At 42.5% G+C, this 21,373-nt stretch overlaps 23 non-coding genes across 23 annotated transcripts; all 23 read right to left on the bottom strand.

Annotated features, from left to right (window-relative positions):
• Window positions 1–1,038: 1,038 nt before the first annotated feature.
• On the bottom strand, window positions 1,039–1,111 carry trnaa-agc (transfer RNA alanine (anticodon AGC)). The gene has a single exon. It is a non-coding gene; the product is annotated as a tRNA-Ala (tRNA).
• Window positions 1,112–2,367: 1,256 nt separating this feature from the next.
• Window positions 2,368–2,440, bottom strand: trnaa-agc (transfer RNA alanine (anticodon AGC)). The gene has a single exon. It is a non-coding gene; the product is annotated as a tRNA-Ala (tRNA).
• Window positions 2,441–3,382: 942 nt separating this feature from the next.
• On the bottom strand, window positions 3,383–3,455 carry trnaa-agc (transfer RNA alanine (anticodon AGC)). The gene has a single exon. It is a non-coding gene; the product is annotated as a tRNA-Ala (tRNA).
• Window positions 3,456–3,695: 240 nt separating this feature from the next.
• On the bottom strand, window positions 3,696–3,768 carry trnaa-agc (transfer RNA alanine (anticodon AGC)). Its single transcript has one exon. It is a non-coding gene; the product is annotated as a tRNA-Ala (tRNA).
• A 239-nt stretch (window positions 3,769–4,007) lies between these two features.
• trnaa-agc (transfer RNA alanine (anticodon AGC)) lies at window positions 4,008–4,080 on the bottom strand. The gene has a single exon. It is a non-coding gene; the product is annotated as a tRNA-Ala (tRNA).
• Window positions 4,081–4,631: 551 nt separating this feature from the next.
• On the bottom strand, window positions 4,632–4,704 carry trnaa-agc (transfer RNA alanine (anticodon AGC)). Its single transcript has one exon. It is a non-coding gene; the product is annotated as a tRNA-Ala (tRNA).
• Window positions 4,705–4,944: 240 nt separating this feature from the next.
• trnaa-agc (transfer RNA alanine (anticodon AGC)) lies at window positions 4,945–5,017 on the bottom strand. The gene has a single exon. It is a non-coding gene; the product is annotated as a tRNA-Ala (tRNA).
• Window positions 5,018–6,275: 1,258 nt separating this feature from the next.
• trnaa-agc (transfer RNA alanine (anticodon AGC)) lies at window positions 6,276–6,348 on the bottom strand. The gene has a single exon. It is a non-coding gene; the product is annotated as a tRNA-Ala (tRNA).
• A 162-nt stretch (window positions 6,349–6,510) lies between these two features.
• trnaa-agc (transfer RNA alanine (anticodon AGC)) lies at window positions 6,511–6,583 on the bottom strand. The gene has a single exon. It is a non-coding gene; the product is annotated as a tRNA-Ala (tRNA).
• A 2,298-nt stretch (window positions 6,584–8,881) lies between these two features.
• trnaa-agc (transfer RNA alanine (anticodon AGC)) lies at window positions 8,882–8,954 on the bottom strand. Its single transcript has one exon. It is a non-coding gene; the product is annotated as a tRNA-Ala (tRNA).
• Window positions 8,955–9,193: 239 nt separating this feature from the next.
• On the bottom strand, window positions 9,194–9,266 carry trnaa-agc (transfer RNA alanine (anticodon AGC)). Its single transcript has one exon. It is a non-coding gene; the product is annotated as a tRNA-Ala (tRNA).
• A 1,256-nt stretch (window positions 9,267–10,522) lies between these two features.
• On the bottom strand, window positions 10,523–10,595 carry trnaa-agc (transfer RNA alanine (anticodon AGC)). Its single transcript has one exon. It is a non-coding gene; the product is annotated as a tRNA-Ala (tRNA).
• Window positions 10,596–11,851: 1,256 nt separating this feature from the next.
• On the bottom strand, window positions 11,852–11,924 carry trnaa-agc (transfer RNA alanine (anticodon AGC)). The gene has a single exon. It is a non-coding gene; the product is annotated as a tRNA-Ala (tRNA).
• Window positions 11,925–12,866: 942 nt separating this feature from the next.
• On the bottom strand, window positions 12,867–12,939 carry trnaa-ugc (transfer RNA alanine (anticodon UGC)). Its single transcript has one exon. It is a non-coding gene; the product is annotated as a tRNA-Ala (tRNA).
• A 239-nt stretch (window positions 12,940–13,178) lies between these two features.
• Window positions 13,179–13,251, bottom strand: trnaa-agc (transfer RNA alanine (anticodon AGC)). The gene has a single exon. It is a non-coding gene; the product is annotated as a tRNA-Ala (tRNA).
• Window positions 13,252–14,195: 944 nt separating this feature from the next.
• Window positions 14,196–14,268, bottom strand: trnaa-agc (transfer RNA alanine (anticodon AGC)). The gene has a single exon. It is a non-coding gene; the product is annotated as a tRNA-Ala (tRNA).
• Window positions 14,269–15,524: 1,256 nt separating this feature from the next.
• trnaa-agc (transfer RNA alanine (anticodon AGC)) lies at window positions 15,525–15,597 on the bottom strand. The gene has a single exon. It is a non-coding gene; the product is annotated as a tRNA-Ala (tRNA).
• Window positions 15,598–16,070: 473 nt separating this feature from the next.
• trnaa-agc (transfer RNA alanine (anticodon AGC)) lies at window positions 16,071–16,143 on the bottom strand. The gene has a single exon. It is a non-coding gene; the product is annotated as a tRNA-Ala (tRNA).
• A 1,257-nt stretch (window positions 16,144–17,400) lies between these two features.
• trnaa-agc (transfer RNA alanine (anticodon AGC)) lies at window positions 17,401–17,473 on the bottom strand. Its single transcript has one exon. It is a non-coding gene; the product is annotated as a tRNA-Ala (tRNA).
• Window positions 17,474–17,946: 473 nt separating this feature from the next.
• trnaa-agc (transfer RNA alanine (anticodon AGC)) lies at window positions 17,947–18,019 on the bottom strand. Its single transcript has one exon. It is a non-coding gene; the product is annotated as a tRNA-Ala (tRNA).
• A 1,256-nt stretch (window positions 18,020–19,275) lies between these two features.
• Window positions 19,276–19,348, bottom strand: trnaa-agc (transfer RNA alanine (anticodon AGC)). Its single transcript has one exon. It is a non-coding gene; the product is annotated as a tRNA-Ala (tRNA).
• A 239-nt stretch (window positions 19,349–19,587) lies between these two features.
• Window positions 19,588–19,660, bottom strand: trnaa-agc (transfer RNA alanine (anticodon AGC)). Its single transcript has one exon. It is a non-coding gene; the product is annotated as a tRNA-Ala (tRNA).
• Window positions 19,661–21,145: 1,485 nt separating this feature from the next.
• Window positions 21,146–21,218, bottom strand: trnaa-agc (transfer RNA alanine (anticodon AGC)). The gene has a single exon. It is a non-coding gene; the product is annotated as a tRNA-Ala (tRNA).
• Window positions 21,219–21,373: the final 155 nt, after the last annotated feature.

The following is a 21,373-nucleotide window of genomic DNA, read 5'->3' as shown; positions in this document are numbered from 1 at the left end:
CCTGCGAGTCTGGAGTTCCCCCTGCTGGCTGTCTGTGGAATAACATTAGGATCAGTTGATCGTGGGGAAATGCATGTTAGTTGCCCATATCTAGCTGATAATTGTGAAGTCAAACGTTTGCTTTGTGTATATCTTGATTCGTCTATTGTTGCCATTGTCCTGGCTGGAAGGAGGTTCAGTAAATGGGCTGGTGAAGCGTGAGGTAATACAGTAGGGGGAGTGCGAGTGCTTCTTAAATGTATTGCTTTATGCATTCTCCTCACTCGCGTCCACACAAAAACGTACTCAAGAGAACGGAGTGGAGAATACAATCAGAGCATGAGTGTGGAGCATGGTAGTATGTTTGGAAAAACACCCCTAGAGTTTGAGAGCTACAAGCCCCCACTCACCCAGTAATTTTTGAACTGTCCCTAAATAATCCCATTAAAACACTGCATGAGAAAAATGTCAGAAACTCAAAACAATTGAAAGTACAGAGTATAAAACAGTACTTAGCCTAATATATTATTAACAGCCACGATAGCGTTGTCTACTGGTAGGTCTATTTTGAATTAATATTTCAACTCGTCACCAAGCTCTACCTGACACTAGTTGTTCCCAGCTATCGTCCTCGGGTAGCCGCAGCAATTCACATTTACATTTTAGAGCCAGACAAGCACACTTGATTCAATTTGTTAGTCCAGAGCTACAACAACAATGTGTGCTGATTGAACCAAAAAAAGTAATTGGAGGATGCGGGCATCAATCCCGCTACCTCTCGCATGCTAAGCGAGCGCTCTACCATTTGAGCTAATCCCCCTGTGCCTAAAACAAGAAGTATGAAATCTCAATGACCGCACTGCCAAATCCCTCGTCCATAAGAACGGATACTTTTTAAAAAGTATGCTTGCTTCAGCTGTCTAAAGGTATTTTTCATGGTAGTTCAGTAAATGTTGAAGTTGTGACTGGAGTAAGCCCAGTGGTGGAAATAGTTGTATTGTTGGGTTAGTATCCAGAGCTACAACAACAATGTGTGCTGATTGAACCAAACTAAATATTTGGAGGATGCGGGCATCGATCACGCTACCTCTCGCATGCTAAGCGAGCGCTCTACCATTTGAGCTAATCCCCCTGTTCCTCCAACAAGAAGTATGAAATCTCAATGACCGCACTGCCAAATACATCATCCATAAGAAAGGATACTTTTTTTAAAGTATGCTTGCTTCAGCTGTCTAAAAGTATTTTTCATGGTAGTTCAGTAAAGGTTGAAGTAGTGACTGGAGTAAGCCCAGTGGTGGAAATAGTTGTATTGTTGTGTTAATGAGTTTTGGGTGTTTGATAGCAGAAAAACCTGCGAGTCTGGAGTTCCCCCTGCTGGCTGTCTGTGGAATAACATTAGGATCAGTTGATCGTGGGGAAATGCATGTTAGTTGCCCATATCTAGCTGATAATTGTGAAGTCAAACGTTTGCTTTGTGTATATCTTGATTCGTCTATTGTTGCCATTGTCCTGGCTGGAAGGAGGTTCAGTAAATGGGCTGGTGAAGCGTGAGGTAATACAGTAGGGGGAGTGCGAGTGCTTCTTAAATGTATTGCTTTATGCATTCTCCTCACTCGCGTCCACACAAAAACGTACTCAAGAGAACGGAGTGGAGAATACAATCAGAGCATGAGTGTGGAGCATGGTAGTATGTTTGGAAAAACACCCCTAGAGTTTGAGAGCTACAAGCCCCCACTCACCCAGTAATTTTTGAACTGTCCCTAAATAATCCCATTAAAACACTGCATGAGAAAAATGTCAGAAACTCAAAACAATTGAAAGTACAGAGTATAAAACAGTACTTAGCCTAATATATTATTAACAGCCACGATAGCGTTGTCTACTGGTAGGTCTATTTTGAATTAATATTTCAACTCGTCACCAAGCTCTACCTGACACTAGTTGTTCCCAGCTATCGTCCTCGGGTAGCCGCAGCAATTCACATTTACATTTTAGAGCCAGACAAGCACACTTGATTCAATTTGTTAGTCCAGAGCTACAACAACAATGTGTGCTGATTGAACCAAAAAAAGTAATTGGAGGATGCGGGCATCAATCCCGCTACCTCTCGCATGCTAAGCGAGCGCTCTACCATTTGAGCTAATCCCCCTGTGCCTAAAACAAGAAGTATGAAATCTCAATGACCGCACTGCCAAATCCCTCGTCCATAAGAACGGATACTTTTTAAAAAGTATGCTTGCTTCAGCTGTCTAAAGGTATTTTTCATGGTAGTTCAGTAAATGTTGAAGTTGTGACTGGAGTAAGCCCAGTGGTGGAAATAGTTGTATTGTTGGGTTAGTATCCAGAGCTACAACAACAATGTGTGCTGATTGAACCAAACTAAATATTTGGAGGATGCGGGCATCGATCACGCTACCTCTCGCATGCTAAGCGAGCGCTCTACCATTTGAGCTAATCCCCCTGTGCCTCCAACAAGAAGTATGAAATCTCAATGACCGCACTGCCAAATCTCGTCCATAAGAAAGGATACTTTTTTAAAAGTATGCTTGCTTCAGCTGTCTAAAAGTATTTTTCATGGTAGTTCAGTAAATGTTGAAGTAGTGACTGGAGTAAGCCCAGTGGTGGAAATAGTTGTATTGTTGTGTTAGTGAGTTTTGGGTGTTTGATAGCAGAAAAACCTGCGAGTCTGGAGTTCCCCCTGCTGGCTGTCTGTGGAATAACATTAGGATCAGTTGATCGTGGGGAAATGCATGTTAGTTGCCCATATCTAGCTGATAATTGTGAAGTCAAACGTTTGCTTTGTGTATATCTTGATTCGTCTATTGTTGCCATAGTCCAGGCTGGAAGGAGGTTCAGTGAATGGGGTGGTGAAGCGAGAGGTAATACAGTAGGGGGAGTGCGAGTGCTTCTTAAATGTATTGCTTTATGCATTCTCCTCACTCGCGTCCACACAAAAACATACTCAAGAGAACGGAGTGGAGAATACAATCGGAGCATGAGTGTGGAGCATGGTAGTATGTTTGGAAAAACACCCCTAGAGTTTGAAAGCTACAAGCCCCCACTCACCCAGTAATTTTTGAACTGTCCCTAAATAATCCCATTAAAACACTGCATGAGAAAAATGTCAGAAACTCAAAACAATTGAAAGTACAGAGTATAAAACATTACTTAGCCTAATATATTATTAACAGCCACGATAGCGTTGTCTACTGGTAGGTCTATTTTGAATTAATATTTCAACTCGTCACCAAGCTCTACCTGACACTAGTTGTTCCCAGCTATCGTCCTCGGGTAGCCGCATCAATTCACATTTACATTTTAGAGCCAGACAAGCACACTTGATACAATTTGTTAGTCCAGAGCTACAACAACAATGTGTGCTGATTGAACCAAACAAAGTAATTGGAGGATGCGGGCATCGATCCCGCTACCTCTCGCATGCTAAGCGAGCACTCTACCATTTGAGCTAATCCCCCTGTGCCTAAAACAAGAAGTATGAAATCTCAATGACCACACTGCCAAATCCCTCGTCCATAAGAACGGATACTTTTTTAAAAAGTATGCTTGCTTCAGCTGTCTAAAAGTATTTTTCATGGTAGTTCAGTAAATGTTGAAGTTGTGACTGGAGTAAGCCCGGTGGTGGAAATAGTTGTATTGTTGGGTTAGTATCCAGAGCTACAACAACAATGTGTGCTGATTGAACCAAACTAAATATTTGGAGGATGCGGGCATCGATCCCGCTACCTCTCGCATGCTAAGCGAGCGCTCTACCATTTGAGCTAATCCCCCTGTGCCTGCAACAAGAAGTATGAAATCTCAATGACCGCACTGCCAAATCCCTCGTCCATAAGAAAGGATACTTTTTTTAAAGTATGCTTGCTTCAGCTGTCTAAAAGTATTTTTCATGGTAGTTCAGTAAATGTTGAAGTTGTGACTGGAGTAAGCCCAGTGTTGGAAATAGTTGTATTGTTGGGTTAGTATCCAGAGCTACAACAACAATGTGTGCTGATTGAACCAAACTAAATATTTGGAGGATGCGGGCATCGATCCCGCTACCTCTCGCATGCTAAGCAAGCGCTCTACCATTTGAGCTAACCCCCCTGTGCCTTCAAAAAGAAGTATGAAATCTCAATGACCGCATTGCCAAATCCCTCGTCCATAAGAAAGGATACTTTTTTTAAAGTATGCTTGCTTCAGCTGTCTAAAAGTATTTTTCATGGTAGTTCAGTAAAGGTTGAAGTAGTGACTGCAGTAAGCCCAGTGGTGGAAATAGTTGTATTGTTGGGTTAGTATCCAGACCTACAACAACAATGTGTGCTGATTGAACCAAACCAAATATTTGGAGGATGCGGGCATCGATCCCGCTACCTCTCGCATGCTAAGCAGGCGCTCTACCATTTGAGCTAATCCCCCTGTGCCTTCAAAAAGAAGTATGAAATCTCAATGACCGCACTGCCAAATCCCTCGTCCATAAGAAAGGATACTTTTTTAAAAGTATGCTTGCTTCAGCTGTCTAAAAGTATTTTTCATGGTAGTTCAGTAAAGGTTGAAGTAGTGACTGCAGTAAGCCCAGTGGTGGAAATAGTTGTATTGTTGGGTTAGTATCCAGAGCTACAACAACAATGTGTGCTGATTGAACCAAACAAAGTAATTGGAGGATGCGGGCATCGATCCCGCTACCTCTCGCATGCTAAGCGAGCACTCTACCATTTGAGCTAATCCCCCTGTGCCTAAAACAAGAAGTATGAAATCTCAATGACCACACTGCCAAATCCCTCGTCCATAAGAACGGATACTTTTTTAAAAAGTATGCTTGCTTCAGCTGTCTAAAAGTATTTTTCATGGTAGTTCAGTAAATGTTGAAGTTGTGACTGGAGTAAGCCCAGTGGTGGAAATAGTTGTATTGTTGGGTTAGTATCCAGAGCTACAACAACAATGTGTGCTGATTGAACCAAACTAAATATTTGGAGGATGCGGGCATCGATCCCGCTACCTCTCGCATGCTAAGCGAGCGCTCTACCATTTGAGCTAATCCCCCTGTGCCTCCAACAAGAAGTATGAAATCTCAATGACCGCACTGCCAAATCCCTCGTCCATAAGAAAGGATACTTTTTTTAAAGTATGTTTGCTTCAGCTGTCTAAAAGTATTTTTCATGGTAGTTCAGTAAAGGTTGAAGTAGTGACTGGAGTAAACCCAGTGGTGGAAAATAGTTGTATTGTTGTGTTAGTGAGTTTTGGGTGTTTGATAGCAGAAAAACCTGCGAGTCTGGAGTTCCCCCTGCTGGTTGTCTATGGAATAACATTAGGATCAGTTGATCGTGGGGAAATGCATGTTAGTTGCCCATATCTAGCTGATAATTGTGAAGTCAAACGTTTGCTTTGTGTATATCTTGATTCGTCTATTGTTGCCATTGTCCTGGCTGGAAGGAGGTTCAGTGAATGGGGTGGTGAAGCGTGAGGTAATACAGTTGGCGGGAGTGCGAGTGCTTCTTAAATGTATTGCTTTATGCATTCTCCTCACTCGCGTCCACACAAAAACATACTCAAGAGAACGGAGTGGAGAATACAATCGGAGCATGAGTGTGGAGCATGGTAGTATGTTTGGAAAAACACCCCTAGAGTTTGAGAGCTACAAGCCCCCACTCACCCAGTAATTTTTGAACTGTCCCTAAATAATCCCATTAAAACACTGCATGAGAAAAATGTCATAAACTCAAAACAATTGAAAGAACAGAGTATACAACAGTACTTAGCCTAATATATTATTAACAGCCACGATAGCGTTGTCTACTGGTAGGTCTATTTTGAATTAATATTTCAACTCGTCACCACGCTCTACCTGACACTAGTTGTTCCCAGCTATCGTCCTCGGGTAGCCGCAGCAATTCACATTTACATTTTAGAGCCAGACAAGCACACTTGATTCAATTTGTTAGTCCAGAGCTACAACAACAATGTGTGCTGATTGAACCAAACAAAGTAATTGGAGGATGCGGGAATCGATCCCGCTACCTCGCGCAAGCTAAGTGAGCGCTCTACCATTTGAGCTAATACCCCTGTGCCTACGAAAAGAAGTATGAAATCTCAATGACCGCACTGCCAAATCCCTCGTCCATAAGAAAGGATACTTTTTTAAAAGTATGCTTGCTTCAGCTGTCTAAAAGTATTTTTCATGGTAGTTCAGTAAAGGTTGAAGTAGTGACTGCAGTAAGCCCAGTGGTGGAAATAGTTGTATTGTTGGGTTAGTATCCAGAGCTACAACAACAATGTGTGCTGATTGAACCAAACCAAATATTTGGAGGATGCGGGCATCGATCCCGCTACCTCTCGCATGCTAAGCGAGCGCTCTACCATTTGAGCTAATCCCCCCGTCACCACGCTCTACCTGACACTAGTTGTTCCCAGCTATCGTCCTCGGGTTAGCCGCAGCAATTCACATTTACATTTTAGAGCTAGACAAGCACACTTGATTCAATTTGTTAGTCCAGAGCTACAACAACAATGTGTGCTGATTGAACCAGACAAAGTAATTGGAGGATGCGGGCATCGATCCCGCTACCTCTCGCATGCTAAGCGAGCGCTCTACCATTTGAGCTAATCCCCCTGTGCCTTCAAAAAGAAGTATGAAATCTCAATGACCGCACTGCCAAATCCCTCGTCCATAAGAAAGGATACTTTTTTTAAAGTATGCTTGCTTCAGCTGTCTAAAAGTATTTTTCATGGTAGTTCAGTAAATGTTGAAGTAGTGACTGGAGTAAGCCCAGTGGTGGAAATAGTTGTATTGTTGTGTTAGTGAGTTTTGGGTGTTTGATAGCAGAAAAACCTGCGAGTCTGGAGTTCCCCCTGCTGGCTGTCTGTGGAATAACATTAGGATCAGTTGATCGTGGGTGAAATGCATGTTAGTTGCCCATATCTAGCTGATAATTGTGAAGTCAAACGTTTGCTTTGTGTATATCTTGATTCGTCTATTGTTGCCATTGTCCTGGCTGGAAGGAGGTTCAGTGAATGGGGTGGTGAAGCGTGAGGTAATACAGTAGGGGGAGTGCGAGTGCTTCTTAAATGTATTGCTTTATGCATTCTCCTCACTCGCGTCCACACAAAAACATACTCAAGAGAACGGAGTAGAGAATACAATCGGAGCATGAGTGTGGAGCATGGTAGTATGTTTGGAAAAACACCCCTAGAGTTTGAGAGCTACAAGCCCCCACTCACCCAGTAATTTTTGAACTGTCCCTAAATAATCCCATTAAAACACTGCATGAGAAAAATGTCATAAACTCAAAACAATTGAAAGTACAGAGTATAAAACAGTACTTAGCCTAATATATTATTAACAGCCACGATAGCGTTGTCTACTGGTAGGTCTATTTTGAATTAATATTTCAACTCGTCACCAAGCTCTACCTGACACTAGTTGTTCCCAGCTATCGTCCTCGGGTAGCCGCAGCAATTAGCATTTACATTTTAGAGCCAGACAAGCACACTTGATTCAATTTGTTAGTCCAGAGCTACAACAACAATGTGTGCTGATTGAACCAAACAAAGTAATTGGAGGATGCAGGCATCGATCCCGCTACCTCTCGCAAGCTAAGCGAGCGCTCTACCATTTGAGCTAATCCCCCTGTGCCTAAAACAAGAAGTATGAAATCTCAATGACCGCACTGCCAAATCCCTCGTCCATAAGAACGGATACTTTTTAAAAGTATGCTTGCTTCAGCTGTCTAAAAGTATTTTTCATGGTAGTTCAGTAAATGTTGAAGTTGTGACTGGAGTAAGCCCAGTGGTGGAAATAGTTGTATTGTTGGGTTAGTATCCAGAGCTACAACAACAATGTGTGCTGATTGAACCAAACAAAGCAATTGGAGGATGCGGGCATCGATCCCACTACCTCTTGCATGCTAAGCAAGCCCTCTACCATTTGAGCTAATCCCCCTGTGCCGCCGAAAAGAAGTATGAAATCTCAATGACCGCACTGCCAAATCCCTCGTCCATAAGAAAGGATACTTTTTTTAAAGTATGCTTGCTTCAGCTGTCTAAAAGTATTTTTCATGGTAGTTCAGTAAATGTTGAAGTAGTGACTGGAGTAAGCCCAGTGGTAGAAATAGTTGTATTGTTGTGTTAGTGAGTTTTGGGTGTTTGATAGCAGAAAAACCTGCGAGTCTGGAGTTCCCCCTGCTGGCTGTCTGTGGAATAACATTAGGATCAGTTGATCGTGGGGAAATGCATGTTAGTTGCCCATATCTAGCTGATAATTGTGAAGTCAAACGTTTGCTTTGTGTATATCTTGATTCGTCTATTGTTGCCATTGTCCTGGCTGGAAGGAGGTTCAGTGAATGGGGTGGTGAAGCGTGAGGTAATACAGTAGGGGGAGTGCGAGTGCTTCTTAAATGTATTGCTTTATGCATTCTCCTCACTCGCGTCCACACAAAAACATACTCAAGAGAACGGAGTGGAGAATACAATCGGAGCATGAGTGTGGAGCATGGTAGTATGTTTGGAAAAACACCCCTAGAGTTTGAAAGCTACAAGCCCCCACTCACCCAGTAATTTTTGAACTGTCCCTAAATAATCCCATTAAAACACTGCATGAGAAAAATGTCATAAACTCAAAACAATTGAAAGAACAGAGTATAAAACAGTACTTAGCCTAATATATTATTAACAGCCACGATAGCGTCGTCTACTGGTAGGTCTATTTTGAATCAATATTTCAACTCGCCACCACACTCTACCTTCCACTGGTGTTTCCCAACTGCAGTCCTCAGGTTGCCCCAGCAACACACATTCACATTTTTGAGCCAGACAAGCACACTTGAATCAATTTGTTAACTAATCCATCGATTAGTTAAATCAGTCCAGAGCTACAACAACAATGTGTGCTTATTGAACCAAACAAACTAATTGGAGGATGCGGGCATCGATCCCGCTACCTCTTGCATGCTAAGCGAGCGCTCTACCATTTGAGCTAATCCCCCTGTGCCTCCGAAAAGAAGTATGAAATCTCAATGACCGCACTGCCAAATCCCTCGTCCATAAGAAAGGATACTTTTTTTAAAGTATGCTTGCTTCAGCTGTCTAAAAGTATTTTTCATGGTAGTTCAGTAAAGGTTGAAGTAGTGACTGCAGTAAGCACAGTGGTGGAAATAGTTGTATTGTTGGGTTAGTATCCAGAGCTACAACAACAATGTGTGCTGATTGAACCAAACTAAATATTTGGAGGATGCGGGCATCGATCACGCTACCTCTCGCATGCTAAGCGAGCGCTCTACCATTTGAGCTAATCCCCCTGTTCCTCCAACAAGAAGTATGAAATCTCAATGACCGCACTGCCAAATACATCATCCATAAGAAAGGATACTTTTTTTAAAGTATGCTTGCTTCAGCTGTCTAAAAGTATTTTTCATGGTAGTTCAGTAAAGGTTGAAGTAGTGACTGGAGTAAGCCCAGTGGTGGAAATAGTTGTATTGTTGTGTTAATGAGTTTTGGGTGTTTGATAGCAGAAAAACCTGCGAGTCTGGAGTTCCCCCTGCTGGCTGTCTGTGGAATAACATTAGGATCAGTTGATCGTGGGGAAATGCATGTTAGTTGCCCATATCTAGCTGATAATTGTGAAGTCAAACGTTTGCTTTGTGTATATCTTGATTCGTCTATTGTTGCCATTGTCCTGGCTGGAAGGAGGTTCAGTAAATGGGCTGGTGAAGCGTGAGGTAATACAGTAGGGGGAGTGCGAGTGCTTCTTAAATGTATTGCTTTATGCATTCTCCTCACTCGCGTCCACACAAAAACGTACTCAAGAGAACGGAGTGGAGAATACAATCAGAGCATGAGTGTGGAGCATGGTAGTATGTTTGGAAAAACACCCCTAGAGTTTGAGAGCTACAAGCCCCCACTCACCCAGTAATTTTTGAACTGTCCCTAAATAATCCCATTAAAACACTGCATGAGAAAAATGTCAGAAACTCAAAACAATTGAAAGTACAGAGTATAAAACAGTACTTAGCCTAATATATTATTAACAGCCACGATAGCGTTGTCTACTGGTAGGTCTATTTTGAATTAATATTTCAACTCGTCACCAAGCTCTACCTGACACTAGTTGTTCCCAGCTATCGTCCTCGGGTAGCCGCAGCAATTCACATTTACATTTTAGAGCCAGACAAGCACACTTGATTCAATTTGTTAGTCCAGAGCTACAACAACAATGTGTGCTGATTGAACCAAAAAAAGTAATTGGAGGATGCGGGCATCAATCCCGCTACCTCTCGCATGCTAAGCGAGCGCTCTACCATTTGAGCTAATCCCCCTGTGCCTAAAACAAGAAGTATGAAATCTCAATGACCGCACTGCCAAATCCCTCGTCCATAAGAACGGATACTTTTTAAAAAGTATGCTTGCTTCAGCTGTCTAAAGGTATTTTTCATGGTAGTTCAGTAAATGTTGAAGTTGTGACTGGAGTAAGCCCAGTGGTGGAAATAGTTGTATTGTTGGGTTAGTATCCAGAGCTACAACAACAATGTGTGCTGATTGAACCAAACTAAATATTTGGAGGATGCGGGCATCGATCACGCTACCTCTCGCATGCTAAGCGAGCGCTCTACCATTTGAGCTAATCCCCCTGTTCCTCCAACAAGAAGTATGAAATCTCAATGACCGCACTGCCAAATACATCATCCATAAGAAAGGATACTTTTTTTAAAGTATGCTTGCTTCAGCTGTCTAAAAGTATTTTTCATGGTAGTTCAGTAAAGGTTGAAGTAGTGACTGGAGTAAGCCCAGTGGTGGAAATAGTTGTATTGTTGTGTTAATGAGTTTTGGGTGTTTGATAGCAGAAAAACCTGCGAGTCTGGAGTTCCCCCTGCTGGCTGTCTGTGGAATAACATTAGGATCAGTTGATCGTGGGGAAATGCATGTTAGTTGCCCATATCTAGCTGATAATTGTGAAGTCAAACGTTTGCTTTGTGTATATCTTGATTCGTCTATTGTTGCCATTGTCCTGGCTGGAAGGAGGTTCAGTAAATGGGCTGGTGAAGCGTGAGGTAATACAGTAGGGGGAGTGCGAGTGCTTCTTAAATGTATTGCTTTATGCATTCTCCTCACTCGCGTCCACACAAAAACGTACTCAAGAGAACGGAGTGGAGAATACAATCAGAGCATGAGTGTGGAGCATGGTAGTATGTTTGGAAAAACACCCCTAGAGTTTGAGAGCTACAAGCCCCCACTCACCCAGTAATTTTTGAACTGTCCCTAAATAATCCCATTAAAACACTGCATGAGAAAAATGTCAGAAACTCAAAACAATTGAAAGTACAGAGTATAAAACAGTACTTAGCCTAATATATTATTAACAGCCACGATAGCGTTGTCTACTGGTAGGTCTATTTTGAATTAATATTTCAACTCGTCACCAAGCTCTACCTGACACTAGTTGTTCCCAGCTATCGTCCTCGGGTAGCCGCAGCAATTCACATTTACATTTTAGAGCCAGACAAGCACACTTGATTCAATTTGTTAGTCCAGAGCTACAACAACAATGTGTGCTGATTGAACCAAAAAAAGTAATTGGAGGATGCGGGCATCAATCCCGCTACCTCTCGCATGCTAAGCGAGCGCTCTACCATTTGAGCTAATCCCCCTGTGCCTAAAACAAGAAGTATGAAATCTCAATGACCGCACTGCCAAATCCCTCGTCCATAAGAACGGATACTTTTTAAAAAGTATGCTTGCTTCAGCTGTCTAAAGGTATTTTTCATGGTAGTTCAGTAAATGTTGAAGTTGTGACTGGAGTAAGCCCAGTGGTGGAAATAGTTGTATTGTTGGGTTAGTATCCAGAGCTACAACAACAATGTGTGCTGATTGAACCAAACTAAATATTTGGAGGATGCGGGCATCGATCACGCTACCTCTCGCATGCTAAGCGAGCGCTCTACCATTTGAGCTAATCCCCCTGTGCCTCCAACAAGAAGTATGAAATCTCAATGACCGCACTGCCAAATCTCGTCCATAAGAAAGGATACTTTTTTAAAAGTATGCTTGCTTCAGCTGTCTAAAAGTATTTTTCATGGTAGTTCAGTAAATGTTGAAGTAGTGACTGGAGTAAGCCCAGTGGTGGAAATAGTTGTATTGTTGTGTTAGTGAGTTTTGGGTGTTTGATAGCAGAAAAACCTGCGAGTCTGGAGTTCCCCCTGCTGGCTGTCTGTGGAATAACATTAGGATCAGTTGATCGTGGGGAAATGCATGTTAGTTGCCCATATCTAGCTGATAATTGTGAAGTCAAACGTTTGCTTTGTGTATATCTTGATTCGTCTATTGTTGCCATTGTCCTGGCTGGAAGGAGGTTCAGTGAATGGGGTGGTGAAGCGTGAGGTAATACAGTAGGGGGAGTGCGAGTGCTTCTTAAATGTATTGCTTTATGCATTCTCCTCACTCGCGTCCACACAAAAACATACTCAAGAGAACGGAGTGGAGAATACAATCGGAGCATGAGTGTGGAGCATGGTAGTATGTTTGGAAAAACACCCCTAGAGTTTGAAAGCTACAAGCCCCCACTCACCCAGTAATTTTTGAACTGTCCCTAAATAATCCCATTAAAACACTGCATGAGAAAAATGTCATAAACTCAAAACAATTGAAAGAACAGAGTATAAAACAGTACTTAGCCTAATATATTATTAACAGCCACGATAGCGTTGTCTACTGGTAGGTCTATTTTGAATTCATATTTCAACTCGTCACCACGCTCTACCTGACACTAGTTGTTCACAGCTATCGTCCTCGGGTAGCCGCAGCAATTCACATTTACATTTTAGAGCTAGACAAGCACACTTGATTCAATTTGTTAGTCCAGAGCTACAACAACAATGTGTGCTGATTGAACCAAACAAAGTACTTGGAGGATGCGGGCATCGATCCCGCTACCTCTTGCATGCAAAGCGAGCGCTCTACCATTTGAGCTAATCCCCCTGTGCCTCCAAAAAGAAGTATGAAATCTCAATGACCGCACTGCCAAATCCCTCGTCCATAAGAGGGGATACTTTTTTTAAGGTATGCTTGCTTCAGCTGTCTAAAAGTATTTTTCATGGTAGTTCAGTAAAGGTTGAAGTAGTGACTGCAGTAAGCCCAGTGGTGGAAATAGTTGTATTGTTGGGTTAGTATCCAGAGCTACAACAACAATGTGTGCTGATTGAACCAAACTAAATATTTGGAGGATGCGGGCATCGATCCCGCTACCTCTCGCATGCTAAGCGAGCGCTCTACCATTTGAGCTAATCCCCCTGTTCCTCCAACAAGAAGTATGAAATCTCAATGACCGCACTGCCAAACCCCTCGTCCATAAGAAAGGATACTTTTTTTAAAGTATGCTTGCTTCAGCTGTCTAAAAGTATTTTTCATGGTAGTTCAGTAAATGTTGAAGTAGTGACTGGAGTAAGCCCAGTGGTGGAAATAGTTGTATTGTTGTGTTAGTGAGTTTTGGGTGTTTGATAGCAGAAAAACCTGCGAGTCTGGAGTTCCCCCTGCTGGCTGTCTGTGGAATAACATTAGGATCAGTTGATCGTGGGGAAATGCATGTTAGTTGCCCATATCTAGCTGATAATTGTGAAGTCAAACGTTTGCTTTGTGTATATCTTGATTCGTCTATTGTTGCCATTGTCCTGGCTGGAAGGAGGTTCAGTGAATGGGGTGGTGAAGCGTGAGGTAATACAGTAGGGGGAGTGCGAGTGCTTCTTAAATGTATTGCTTTATGCAATCTCCTCACTCGCGTCCACACAAAAACATACTCAAGAGAACGGAGTGGAGAATACAATCGGAGCATGAGTGTGGAGCATGGTAGTATGTTTGGAAAAACACCCCTAGAGTTTGAAAGCTACAAGCCCCCACTCATCCAGTAATTTTTGAACTGTCCCTAAATAATCCCATTAAAACACTGCATGAGAAAAATGTCATAAACTCAAAACAATTGAAAGAACAGAGTATAAAACAGTACTTAGCCTAATATATTATTAACAGCCACGATAGCGTTGTCTACTGGTAGGTCTATTTTGAATTCATATTTCAACTCGTCACCAAGCTCTACCTGACACTAGTTGTTCCCAGCTATCGTCCTCGGGTAGCCGCAGCAATTCACATTTACATTTTAGAGCCAGACAAGCACACTTGATTCAATTTGTTAGTCCAGAGCTACAACAACAATGTGTGCTGATTGAACCAAAAAAAGTAATTGGAGGATGCGGGCATCGATCCCGCTACCTCTCGCATGCTAAGCGAGCGCTCTACCATTTGAGCTAATCCCCCTGTGCCTTCAAAAAGAAGTATGAAATCTCAATGACCGCACTGCCAAATCCCTCGTCCATAAGAAAGGATACTTTTTTTAAAGTATGCTTGCTTCAGCTGTCTAAAAGTATTTTTCATGGTAGTTCAGTAAAGGTTGAAGTAGTGACTGCAGTAAGCCCAGTGGTGGAAATAGTTGTATTGTTGGGTTAGTATCCAGAGCTACAACAACAATGTGTGCTGATTGAACCAAACTAAATATTTGGAGGATGCGGGCATCGATCCCGCTACCTCTCGCATGCTAAGCGAGCGCTCAGCCATTTGAGCTAATCCCCCTGTGCCTCCAACAATAAGTATGAAATCTCAATGACCGCACTGCCAAACCCCTCGTCCATAAGAAAGGATACTTTTTTTAAAGTATGCTTGCTTCAGCTGTCTAAAAGTATTTTTCATGGTAGTTCAGTAAATGTTGAAGTAGTGACTGGAGTAAGCCCAGTGGTGGAAATAGTTGTATTGTTGTGTTAGTGAGTTTTGGGTATTTGATAGCAGAAAAACCTGCGAGTCTGGAGTTCCCCCTGCTGGCTGTCTGTGGAATAACATTAGGATCAGTTGATCGTGGGGAAATGCATGTTAGTTGCCCATATCTAGCTGATAATTGTGAAGTCAAACGTTTGCTTTGTGTATATCTTGATTCGTCTATTGTTGCCATTGTCCTGGCTGGAAGGAGGTTCAGTGAATGGGGTGGTGAAGCGTGAGGTAATACAGTAGGTGGAGTGCGAGTGCTTCTTAAATGTATTGCTTTATGCATTCTCCTCACTCGCGTCCACACAAAAACATACTCAAGAGAACGGAGTGGAGAATACAATCGGAGCATGAGTGTGGAGCATGGTAGTATGTTTGGAAAAACACCCCTAGAGTTTGAAAGCTACAAGCCCCCACTCATCCAGTAATTTTTGAACTGTCCCTAAATAATCCCATTAAAACACTGCATGAGAAAAATGTCATAAACTCAAAACAATTGAAAGAACAGAGTATAAAACAGTACTTAGCCTAATATATTATTAACAGCCACGATAGCGTTGTCTACTGGTAGGTCTATTTTGAATTCATATTTCAACTCGTCACCAAGCTCTACCTGACACTAGTTGTTCCCAGCTATCGTCCTCGGGTAGCCGCAGCAATTCACATTTACATTTTAGAGCCAGACAAGCACACTTGATTCAATTTGTTAGTCCAGAGCTACAACAACAATGTGTGCTGATTGAACCAAAAAAAGTAATTGGAGGATGCGGGCATCGATCCCGCTACCTCTCGCATGCTAAGCGAGCGCTCTACCATTTGAGCTAATCCCCCTGTGCCTTCAAAAAGAAGTATGAAATCTCAATGACCGCACTGCCAAATCCCTCGTCCATAAGAAAGGATACTTTTTTTAAAGTATGCTTGCTTCAGCTGTCTAAAAGTATTTTTCATGGTAGTTCAGTAAAGGTTGAAGTAGTGACTGCAGTAAGCCCAGTGGTGGAAATAGTTGTATTGTTGGGTTAGTATCCAGAGCTACAACAACAATGTGTGCTGATTGAACCAAACCAAATATTTGGAGGATGCGGGCATCGATCCCGCTACCTCTCGCATGCTAAGCGAGCGCTCAGCCATTTGAGCTAATCCCCACGTCACCACGCTCTACCTGACACTAGTTGTTCCCAGCTATCGTCCTCGGGTAGCCGCAGCAATTCACATTTACATTTTAGAGCTAGACAAGTACACTTGATTCAATTTGTTAGTCCAGAGCTACAACAACAATGTGTGCTGATTGAACCAAACAAAGGAATTGGAGGATACGGGCATCGATCCCGCTACCTCTCGCATGCTAAGCGAGCGCTCTACCATTTGAGCTAATCCCCCTGTGCCTAAAACAAGAAGTATGAAATCTCAATGACCGCACTGCCAAATCCCTCGTCCATAAGAAAGGATACTTTTTTTAAAGTATGCTTGCTTCAGCTGTCTAAAAGTATTTTTCATGGTAGTTCAGTAAAGGTTGAAGTAGTGACTGCAGTAAGCCCAGTGGTGGAAATAGTTGTATTGTTGGGTTAGTGTCCAGAGCTACAACAACAATGTGTGCTGATTGAACCAAACCAAATATTTGGAGGATGCAGGCATCGATCCCGCTACCTCTCGCATGCTAAGCGAGCGCTCTACCATTTGAGCTAATCCCCCTGTGCTTCCAACAAGAAGTATGAAATCTCAATGACCGCACTGCCAAATCCCTCGTCCATAAGAAAGGATACTTTTTTTAAAGTATGCTTGCTTCAGCTGTCTAAAAGTATTTTTCATGGTAGTTCAGTAAATGTTGAAGTAGTGACTGGAGTAAGCCCAGTGGTGGAAATAGTTGTATTGTTGTGTTAGTGAGTTTTGGGTGTTTGATAGCAGAAAAAACTGCGAGTCTGGAGTTCCCCCATGCTGGCTGTCTGTGGAATAACATTAGGATCAGTTGATCGTGGGGAAATGCATGTTAGTTGCCCATATCTAGCTGATAATTGTGAAGTCAAACGTTTGCTTTGTGTATATCTTGATTCGTCTATTGTTGCCATTGTCCTGGCTGGAAGGAGGTTCAGTGAATGGGGTGGTGAAGCGTGAGGTAATACAGTAGGGGGAGTGCGAGTGCTTCTTAAATGTATTGCTTTATGCATTCTCCTCACTCGCGTCCACACAAAAACGTACTCAAGAGAACGGAGTGGAGAATACAATCAGAGCATGAGTGTGGAGCATGGTAGTATGTTTGGAAAAACACCCCTAGAGTTTGAGAGCTACAAGCCCCCACACACACAGTAATTTTTGAACTGTCCCTAAATAATCCCATTAAAACACTGCATGAGAAAAATGTCAGAAACTCAAAACAATTGAAAGAACAGAGTATAAAACAGTACTTAGCCTAATATATTATTAACAGCCACGATAGCGTTGTCTACTGGTAGGTCTATTTTGAATTAATATTTCAACTCGTCACCAAGCTCTACCTGACACTAGTTGTTCCCAGCTATCGTCCTCGGGTAGCCGCAGCAATTCACATTTACATTTTAGAGCCAGACAAGCACACTTGATTCAATTTGTTAGTCCAGAGCTACAACAACAATGTGTGCTGATTGAACCAAAAAAAGTAATTGGAGGATGCGGGCATCGATCCCGCTACCTCTCGCATGCTAAGCGAGCGCTCTACCATTTGAGCTAATCCCCCTGTGCCTTCAAAAAGAAGTATGAAATCTCAATGACCGCACTGCCAAATCCCTCGTCCATAAGAAAGGATACTTTTTTTAAAGTATGCTTGCTTCAGCTGTCTAAAAGTATTTTTCATGGTAGTTCAGTAAAGGTTGAAGTAGTGACTGCAGTAAGCCCAGTGGTGGAAATAGTTGTATTGTTGGGTTAGTATCCAGAGCTACAACAACAATGTGTGCTGATTGAACCAAACCAAATATTTGGAGGATGCGGGCATCGATCCCGCTACCTCTCGCATGCTAAGCAAGCGCTCAGCCATTTGAGCTAATCCCCACGTCACCACGCTCTACCTGACACTAGTTGTTCCCAGCTATCGTCCTCGGGTAGCCGCAGCAATTCACATTTACATTTTAGAGCTAGACAAGTACACTTGATTCAATTTGTTAGTCCAGAGCTACAACAACAATGTGTGCTGATTGAACCAAACAAAGGAATTGGAGGATACGGGCATCGATCCCGCTACCTCTCGCATGCTAAGCGAGCGCTCTACCATTTGAGCTAATCCCCCTGTGCCTAAAACAAGAAGTATGAAATCTCAATGACCGCACTGCCAAATCCCTCGTCCATAAGAAAGGATACTTTTTTTAAAGTATGCTTGCTTCAGCTGTCTAAAAGTATTTTTCATGGTAGTTCAGTAAAGGTTGAAGTAGTGACTGCAGTAAGCCCAGTGGTGGAAATAGTTGTATTGTTGGGTTAGTGTCCAGAGCTACAACAACAATGTGTGCTGATTGAACCAAACCAAATATTTGGAGGATGCAGGCATCGATCCCGCTACCTCTCGCATGCTAAGCGAGCTCTCTACCATTTGAGCTAATCCCCCTGTGCTTCCAACAAGAAGTATGAAATCTCAATGACCGCACTGCCAAATCCCTCGTCCATAAGAAAGGATACTTTTTTAAAAGTATGCTTGCTTCAGCTGTCTAAAAGTATTTTTCATGGTAGTTCAGTAAATGTTGAAGTAGTGACTGGAGTAAGCCCAGTGGTGGAAATAGTTGTATTGTTGTGTTAGTGAGTTTTGGGTGTTTGATAGCAGAAAAAACTGCGAGTCTGGAGTTCCCCCATGCTGGCTGTCTGTGGAATAACATTAGGATCAGTTGATCGTGGGGAAATGCATGTTAGTTGCCCATATCTAGCTGATAATTGTGAAGTCAAACGTTTGCTTTGTGTATATCTTGATTCGTCTATTGTTGCCATTGTCCTGGCTGGAAGGAGGTTCAGTGAATGGGGTGGTGAAGCGTGAGGTAATACAGTAGGGGGAGTGCGAGTGCTTCTTAAATGTATTGCTTTATGCATTCTCCTCACTCGCGTCCACACAAAAACGTACTCAAGAGAACGGAGTGGAGAATACAATCGGAGCATGAGTGTGGAGCATGGTAGTATGTTTGGAAAAACACCCCTAGAGTTTGAGAGCTACAAGCCCCCACACACACAGTAATTTTTGAACTGTCCCTAAATAATCCCATTAAAACACTGCATGAGAAAAATGTCAGAAACTCAAAACAATTGAAAGAACAGAGTATAAAACAGTACTTAGCCTAATATATTATTAACAGCCACGATAGCGTTGTCTACTGGTAGGTCTATTTTGAATTAATATTTCAACTCGTCACCAAGCTCTACCTGACACTAGTTGTTCCCAGCTATCGTCCTCGTGTAGCCGCATCAATTCACATTTACATTTAGAGCCAGACAAGCACACTTGATACAATTTGTTAGTCCAGATGTACAACAACAATGTGTGCTGATTGAACCAAACAAAGTAATTGGAGGATGCGGGCATCGATCCCGCTACCTCTCGCATGCTAAGCGAGCACTCTACCATTTGAGCTAATCCCCCTGTGCCTAAAACAAGAAGTATGAAATCTCAATGACCACACTGCCAAATCCCTCGTCCATAAGAACGGATACTTTTTTAAAAGTATGCTTGCTTCAGCTGCCTAAAAGTATTTTTCATGGTAGTTCAGTAAATGTTGAAGTTGTGACTGGAGTAAGCCCAGTGGTGGAAATAGTTGTATTGTTGGGTTAGTATCCAGAGCTACAACAACAATGTGTGCTGATTGAACCAAACTAAATATTTGGAGGATGCGGGCATCGATCCCGCTACCTCTCGCATGCTAAGCGAGCGCTCTACCATTTGAGCTAATCCCCCTGTGCCTCCAACAATAAGTATGAAATCTCAATGACCGCACTGCCAAATCCCTCTTCCATAAGAAAGGATACTTTTTTTAAAGTATGCTTGCTTCAGCTGTCTAAAAGTATTTTTCATGGTAGTTCAGTAAATGTTGAAGTAGTGACTGGAGTAAGCCCAGTGGTGGAAATAGTTGTATTGTTGTGTTAGTGAGTTTTGGGTGTTTGATAGCAGAAAAACCTGCGAGTCTGGAGTTCCCCCTGCTGGCTGTCTGTGGAATAACATTAGGATCAGTTGATCGTGGGGAAATGCATGTTAGTTGCCCATATCTAGCTGATAATTGTGAAGTCAAACGTTTGCTTTGTGTATATCTTGATTCGTCTATTGTTGCCATTGTCCTGGCTGGAAGGAGGTTCAGTGAACGGGGTGGTGAAGCGTGAGGTAATACAGTAGGGGGAGTGCGAGTGCTTCTTAAATGTATTGCTTTATGCATTCTCCTCACTCGCGTCCACACAAAAACATACTCAAGAGAACGGAGTGGAGAATACAATCGGAGCATGAGTGTGGAGCATGGTAGTATGTTTGGAAAAACACCCCTAGAGTTGAAAGCTACAAGCCCCCACTCATCCAGTAATTTTTGAACTGTCCCTAAATAATCCCATTAAAACACTGCATGAGAAAAATGTCATAAACTCAAAACAATTGAAAGAACAGAGTATAAAACAGTACTTAGCCTAATATATTATTAACAGCCACGATAGCGTTGTCTACTGGTAGGTCTATTTGAATTCATATTTCAACTCGTCACCAAGCTCTACCTGACACTAGTTGTTCCCAGCTATCGTCCTCGGGTAGCCGCAGCAATTCACATTTACATTTTAGAGCCAGACAAGCACACTTGATTCAATTTGTTAGTCCAGAGCTACAACAACAATGTGTGCTGATTGAACCAAAAAAAGTAATTGGAGGATGCGGGCATCGATCCCGCTACCTCTCGCATGCTAGCGAGCGCTCTACCATTTGAGCTAATCCCCCTGTGCCTTCAAAAGAAGTATGAAATCTCAATGACCGCACTGCCAAATCCCTCGTCCATAAGAAAGGATACTTTTTTTAAAGTATGCTTGCTTCAGCTGTCTAAAAGTATTTTTCATGGTAGTTCAGTAAAGGTTGAAGTAGTGACTGCAGTAAGCCCAGTGGTGGAAATAGTTGTATTGTTGGGTTAGTATCCAGAGCTACAACAACAATGTGTGCTGATTGAACCAAACCAAATATTGGAGGATGCGGGCATCGATCCCGCTACCTCTCGCATGCTAAGCGAGCGCTCAGCCATTTGAGCTAATCCCCACGTCACCACGCTCTACCTGACACTAGTTGTTCCCAGCTATCGTCCTCGGGTAGCCGCAGCAATTCACATTTACATTTTAGAGCTAGACAAGTACACTTGATTTAATTTGTTAGTCCAGAGCTACAACAACAATGTGTGCTGATTGAACCAAACAAAGTAATTGGAGGATACGGGCATCGATCCCGCTACCTCTCGCATGCTAAGCGAGCGCTCTACCATTTGAGCTAATCCCCCTGTGCCTAAAACAAGAAGTATGAAATCTCAATGACCGCCTGCCAAATCCCTCGTCCATAAGAAAGGATACTTTTTTTAAGTATGCTTGCTTCAGCTGTCTAAAAGTATTTTCATGGTAGTTCAGTAAGGTGAAGTAGTGACTGCAGTAAGCCTTT

The sequence above is a fragment of the Oncorhynchus kisutch genome, unplaced genomic scaffold (assembly GCF_002021735.2).
Source record: "Oncorhynchus kisutch isolate 150728-3 unplaced genomic scaffold, Okis_V2 scaffold1044, whole genome shotgun sequence".
In the NCBI taxonomy this organism is placed as follows: Eukaryota; Metazoa; Chordata; class Actinopteri; order Salmoniformes; family Salmonidae; genus Oncorhynchus; species Oncorhynchus kisutch.
This window is presented reverse-complemented; position numbering and strand designations above follow the sequence as displayed.